Source organism: Bos indicus x Bos taurus, chromosome 9 (genome assembly GCF_003369695.1).
Source record: "Bos indicus x Bos taurus breed Angus x Brahman F1 hybrid chromosome 9, Bos_hybrid_MaternalHap_v2.0, whole genome shotgun sequence".
In the NCBI taxonomy this organism is placed as follows: Eukaryota; Metazoa; Chordata; class Mammalia; order Artiodactyla; family Bovidae; genus Bos; species Bos indicus x Bos taurus.
This window is the reverse complement of record NC_040084.1, coordinates 91,394,953-91,402,252: the sequence shown is the minus strand read 5'-3', so window position 1 is coordinate 91,402,252 and position 7,300 is coordinate 91,394,953.

The following is a 7,300-nucleotide window of genomic DNA, read 5'->3' as shown; positions in this document are numbered from 1 at the left end:
TTATGGATGGTGTTAGGGTGACCCCTGGCATACTACAAATCACAGCTTTCCTGAAAGATAGATTATGTTCTTGGATCTTAGAGTATAAAATTATAGCCCTCACCAGTAAAATACGCATAAATATCAGTTATGAGAATGGTGATTTACTGAGGGCCTTATGCTAGTTTATGGGGATACAATTTTAAAAAACAGTAATCCATCCCTGCTTTCGAAGAGCTGACAGTCCAGTTAGGAAGAAAACTTCCAAACAGGGCAGCTGCACAGTTTGCAGGTCCTAGTTCAAACTGAGAGCAGGGGAACCCTTGTCTGAGGATTATTGAGAATTTTGAAAGGGTGAGTGTTAAACCAGAATGGGGGCCTTTCTAAGGACCAGGACTTGAGAAGACACATGTCACATGTGCTTATAAACATAATTATAATAAAACATAATTCGAGATTTTGTACAGAATGCTGTGAGAGCAACAAGGAGGGAATAGCTCAGTCTGAAAGATGGGGAATGCTTCCCTGAGGAAATGACTCGTGGGCTGAACCTTGAAGGACGGTAGCTAGGTCTGGCTGAGGGATCAGTCAAGCGGAGCTAAGGGACAGCACTTGCCCTCTGTGTCAGCCCTCTCCACTCCAACCTGAAGATAGGCTTCCCACTTAGCTCTTCTGTTTTGAATCCTTCTTGTGATTTCTTTACACCATGTTCTTGGTCTTTTTGTTGTTGCTGTCAATTTCAAATGTTACCTTTTGACCTCAGAGGACAAGAGGTGAGGGTTTGGCTCACTTGAGAACACCTTCCTCATCCCATGATAATACAATCTCCATCTTCAGTGCTTTAGTGTTGGTTACTTGGGTGACTTCCTCCTGCTCCTTTTTTTGGTGTGTGTGTTTTAGATGCATTAAAAAATTTTTATTTATTTTTAATTGAAGGCTAATTGTTTTACAATATTGGTTTGCTTTCTGCCACACATCAACATGAATTAGCCATAGGTGTATATGTGTCCCCTCCTTCTTGAGCCTCCCTCCCACCTCCTACGCTTTCCCAACCACTCTGTAGGTTGTTACAGAGGCCAGTTTGAGTTCCCTGAGTCATATAGCAAATTTCCACTGGCTATCTGTTTTACATATGGTGGTGTATAAGCTTCCACGATACCCTCTCCATTCATCTCACCCTCTTCTTCCTCCCCCACCCTTGTCCATAAGTCCATTCTCTCTGTCTGCATCTCCATTGCTGCCCTGCAAATAGATTCACCAGTACCATCTTTCTAGATTCCATATATATGCATTAATATACAATATTTGTTTTTCTCTTTGTGACTTCCCTTACCTGTATAATAGGCTCTAGGTTCACCCACTTCCCCCCCCTTTTTTTTATTGGAAAGAAATAGTTTTATAATATTGTGTTAGTTTCTGCTATAACTTGGGTGACCTTTTTAAACAATATGCTTACACTTTGTAAAGATGCCTATGTAGCATCTCCTGACTCTTCACATAGTTAGTACCTCAAAGCTCTCCTTCCACTTCCCAAATTCTCCAGTGGCTCTTTCTGCATTAGTGGAGATGTTCCATACTTGTGCTGTCCAGCCTGGTAGCAACTGGCAAGTCATCTTGAGCACTTGAAATGCAGCTAGTGTGACCGAGGAACTGGAGTTTTAAATTTCATTTCATCTTAGTTACTGAAATTATATTTCAATAGTTAGTGGCTGTTGTTTTGTATAGCCTAGCATGTTTTAACTTTTATATTATCAAGGCTTATTGACTGTCTTTCCTAATTTTATATTTTCTCAATACCTTTATTCTCAGTGTTGGAAATCTGCTGTGAATATTGCATTGTCATGACTATATAAGTATTGCTTATTTTACAGCCAAATTATATAGAGTAATCAACGTTCAGTTCTTTCACTGTTTTTATTTTTGATGTATTCTAATTACTTTTTCAATTTGTATTTTCAATTCTCTACTGACCCTTAGCTTACTCCATATTTTCAAGGATAGTACCACAATCTGTGATTCCATTTTTTTCTCCCAGAAAGTTTGCTTTTGAAGATATTTCCCCCCTTGCTTGTCTGATGCATTGCTGTCTACATCAGCCACTTCATCACTTCTTTTCACTCCATTGCTAGCTTGGTCTTCTCTTTCCTGGATTCTACCTCTTCGTTGTCTGGTTTACTCCCCCCATTTGCCAGGATACCTCACCAAAGAACTTCCTAGGAAAGGGTTGTGGGAGGTCATCTTTCTGAGTCACCCTTTCTGGGTCTGAAAATAGGCACGTTCTGCCTTCATGCTTAATTGATAGCTTAGTTCAGGATCAACAAGCTTCTGCCATGGGCCAAACATAGCTGCTGTCCAGTTTTTGTACAGCTCAGAAGTTAGGATAGTGTTTGACATTCTTAAATGAATGAAAAAAAAATCAAACGAATAAGAATATTTTGTAACATGTGAAAATGATATGCAATTCAAATTCTGGTGACCATAAATAAAGTTTTATTGTAACACAGTCTTGTTCATTCTTTGATATATGTCTATGGCTGCCTTCAGGCTGCAGCAGAGGTGAATAGTGATCTGTGACCATTTATTACCTAAATATTTACTATTTAACTCTTTACAGACAAAGCTTGCTGATTGCTAGTTAGGTGGTCAGAGTCAGAAGCCAAGTTCTCACTGACTTGATGCAATCAAACCATAACTCTGGATGGCCTTCCTTCACTTTCCTGAATGCTTTTCCTCTACTCTGGTCAAACTCACCTCCTGGCTAGTCCTCTCACCTATCATCACTCAGGCTTCAGGGTCTCTGGACTTCTGCATCTGTCCTTCCCTCTTCCAGTCATTCTCTTTCCTCAGATGTCTCTTGGTTCTCTCCACTTCTTTCAGATCTTTACCCAGAGGTCATCTTCTTTGTGAGTTCTTCCCCGGACACCTCATCTAATTTTTAGCCTGATTCTCTCCCTGTATCCTATGTATTTCTTCAGTTCAGTTCAGTCACTCAGTCATGTTCGACTCTTTGCTACCCCATGGACTGCAGCATGCCAGGCTTCTCTGTCCATCACCAACTCCCGGAGATTACTCAAACTCATGTTCATCGAGTCAGTGATGCCATCCAACCATCTCATCCTCTGTCGTCTCCTTCTCATCCTCCCTTCAATCTTTCCCATCATCAGGGTCTTCTCCAATGAGTTGGCTTTTCACATCAGGTGGCCAAAGTATTGGAGTTTCAGCTTCAGCATCAGTCCTTCCAGTGAATATGTAGGACTGATTTCCTTTTGGATGGACTGGTTGGATCTCCTTGCAGTCCAAGGGACTCTCAAGAGTCTTCTCCAACACCACAGTTCAAAAGCATCAATTCTTTGGTCCTCAGCTTTCTTTATGGTCCAACTCTCACATCCATACATGACTACTGGAAGAACTATAGCTTTGACTAGACGGACCTTCGTCAGTAAAGTAATGTCTCTGCTTTTTTTTCTTTTTTAAAATTTCTTAACCTGCTTTTTCTTTTTCCTTCTTAGCACTTATTACTACCTAATGCATTAGATGTGGCTTATTTTTTTAACCTTAACTTTTTATTTTGTGTTGGAGTATAGCCAATTAACAATGTTGTGATCATTTTAGGTGGACAGCAAATGGAGTCAACCATACATATACATGTCTCCATTCTCCCCCAAACTCCCTTTCCATCCAGGCTGGATGTGGCTTATTTTGTGTAGAGAGCACACCATCCTGATTGGAAGGCTCCTGACGGCAGCGTTCTATCATTCAATCCCTGCTGTAACCATTGGAATGGTGCACCAAGATGTTTGCTGATCGTATGAATGAATGAAAATAGTGTAAAATTAAGATACTGCAGAACTTCAGAGGTTTTACTCACTTGCCTTCTAACCCTCAGTTCTACTTCCAGAGAAGTCTGGAACCCTTCTGTTTCTAGTTTCTGTGGAAGTAACTTGTTTTTTTTTCTACTTGGGAGATTTTAGGATTTTCTCTTTTTTATGTTTGGGAATTTGATTGTGAGTTGAAACTTTCTCCTGGGCCCTCAATGAGGCTTTTTAATCCAAATACTCTTGAACCTCACTTATTGGAAATCTTTCATGCTATTTCTTTGATGAAGTCATTGAGTAACATTTCCTGAAAGATTTACTTGAATTTATCATCCAAGCCTTCCATTAAAATCTTTATTTTGCAGTCATATTTATAATAGATTGCCGGGAGAAATATCAATAACCTCAGATATGCAGATGACACTACCCTTAATGGCAGAAAGTGAAGAGGAACGAAAAAGCCTCTTGATGAAAGTGGAAGTGGAGAGTGAAAAAGCTGGCTTAAAGTTCAACATTCAGAAAATGAAGATCATGGCATCCCATCCCATCACTTCCTGGGAAATAGAGGGGGAAACAGTGGAAACAGTGTCAGACTTCATTTTTCTGGGCTCCAAAATCACGACAGATGGTGACTGCAGCCATGAAATTAAAAGACGCTTACTCCTTGGAAGGAAAGTTATGACCAACCTAGATAGCATATTGAAAAGCAGAGATATTACTTTGCCAACAAAGGTTCGTCTAGTCAAGGCTATAGTTTTTCCTGTGGTCATGTATGGATGTGAGAGTTGGACTGTGAAGAAGGCTGAGCGCTGAAGAATTGATGCTTTTGAACTGTGGTGTTGGAGAAGACTCTTGAGAGTCCCTTGGACTGCAAGGAGATCCAACCAGTCCATTCTGAAAGACATCAGCTCTGTGATTTCTTTGGAAGGAATGATGCTAAAGCTGAAACTCCAGTACTTTGGCCACCTCATGTGAAGAGTTGACTCATTGGAAAAGACCGTGATACTTGGAGGGATTGGGGGCAGGAGGAGAAGGGACGACAGAGGATTAGATGGCTGGATGGCATCACTGATTCGATGGACGTGAGTCTGAGTGAAGTCCGGGAGTTGGTGATGGACAGGGAGGCCTGGGGTGGTGCAATTCACAGGGTCGCCAAGAGTCGGACACGACTGAGCGACTGAACTGAACTGAACTGAGGGGTTCTTTCTTGTTCTCAGATTATTTATCTTTCTTAACAGCCTTTTGGAGAAGGCAATGGCACCCCACTCCAGTACTGTTGCCTGGAAAATCCCATGGACGGTGGAGCCTGGTAGGCTGCAGTCCATGTGGTTGCCAAGAGTCGGGCACGACTGAGTGACTTCACTTTCACTTTTCACTTTCATGCACTGGAGAAGGAAATGGCACCCCACTCCAGTACTCTACTCCTTTTGGAGAAGGCAATGGCACCCCACTCCAGTACTCTTGCCTGGAGAATCCCAGGGACAGAGAAGCCTAGTGGGCTGCCGTCTATGGGGTCGCACAGAGTCGGACACGACTGAAGCGACTTAGCAGCAGGAGCAGCAGCAGCAACAGCCTTTTATTTTTTTATGGATATACCATCTTCATAAATATCTGTAAGAATACCTATCAGAAGATCATTTTCCCTTCTTCTTCACATTTCTTGTTTACCCAAAAAGGTGATATGGTATGCCTCAGCACATCGTGAGTGACACTGTCATTCCAGAATGTGGTGCTTTCCCTCTGAAGCACCCATATGCACATATGGTCTGTATTCTCTGTATAACTTTAAATTTTTTAAAAGAAGAATCCCTCATGATATTGCTCAGGGTAGAGTGAAATGCTGCCTGGAGGACTGTGTGTACTTGATATGTAAAGGCTGGGCCGATAGAGGTATTTGGCAGAGGGGTATGGGAGAAGGCTAGGTTCTTAGAGATTTTCAACGAATCTTCCAATTTTCATCCTCCTTGCTTACTTAGATGTTCCGCCTTCTCTTGGCTTTCTGAGTTTTGATGCTCTCAGGCATTCTGCATCACAGATGACCTGTTTCTTCACCATGGTGTCCTACTCACGGATGGAATTCTGTGACTCCCCTGCCCTCCTTCATCTCTTTCCCCTCCTCCGTCATCCCATCTTCCAGAAATTTGTTGAGATCTTTCAAGCTCTAATGCTCTTCCTCCATTTCTGCTTCTGCAGAAGTAGTAGTATGGGCTTATATGTTTTTTCTACTTTTCCTATCATTTTAATGGAGTCTTGGGAAGGAGGGAAAGGGGCAAAAAAAAAAAAAAAAGAAATCTGTGATAAACCCATCTTGAATTGGAAGGACTAGAGGATTCCACTTCTATAAATCAGGTGATTATGCTTGGAGGATTTAAGTAGCTTCAATCCTGTCCCCACAGTTGTAAATTGCATGCCCTTTGAGGATGTCTTTGAAGATGGCATTTAAAGCCTGATGAGAAACAAGGTCCTGCTACTGATGTGACTAAATACTTTCCATATCATCTGTTACTTTTGCACTGCTGTTGCCTGATGCAAAGCACGAGAGGACAACTCAGCACAGGGAAAAGATGAGGCAGAACTGCCTAGAAACAGATGTTTCTAAAGCAAGAAGCCACTGGGAGAACTTTCATTGTATCCCTGGTCAAAATGTACAGCGTCTTCTTATAATCCCGTCACTCCTCCACAGATTTGATTTAATTTTTATCATCTCATGAAATTAATATAAAGAAATGAAAGGATGTCTGAGACCAGAAACTGAACTAGTTTTCAAACTTTATTTATTCCTCAAAGGCAAAGCTTTGAATGAGGTAGTAACTTGGTTATATATTCTCTTTCTTCATTCCTTCAACACTTATTTATTTTTAATGCAGTTTTTATTGACATTGGATGGTGAGGTATGGGAGGTGTTGGAATGCAGACTATGTTTAATCAATAAATTAAATAACTTCTGAAAAAACAGAGACACAAACCATGCCTTACAGAGGATTTCCACTTTGCTTTTGAGAATGTTGCCCTTAATCCAGTGACACTGGTCTCTGTCAGCTGTTATCAGCACCTCTTCACATGAGGAAGATCCAAAGTCAATTTAGGTCTTAGAATTATTTACTTCTCCTCCCAGAATGACCCTTCTCTCCTCATCCCCAGTGGCTGTGGACTAGGAAACAGACCCTCTGTTTGTGCTGGTCTAAGTAGTTCGTGTTCACAAAGGAAGATGGAAGGAGTGACCTGCTTTTGTGTCTGGTGGGGTTGGTGGGGGCTCCATGCAATAAAACTCTGCCTTGTCATCCTTGGAAGGAGCAGATTCATTGACCCTTAAGAGGAGAAGGGCCAGGTGTCAGGGAGTTCTGATCCTAATGGGACAAATGATTAAGGTGATTATATAAACCCATATAAACTTACAGAAAGGTCCAACTCTGGGCTTGTGTTGAGGTTTTCTCATGCCTGTGGTTAGGTAAAAAGTTATACTTTTTTTTTTTCCCACTGAAATTGCTTCAGCCACTTTCCAGATT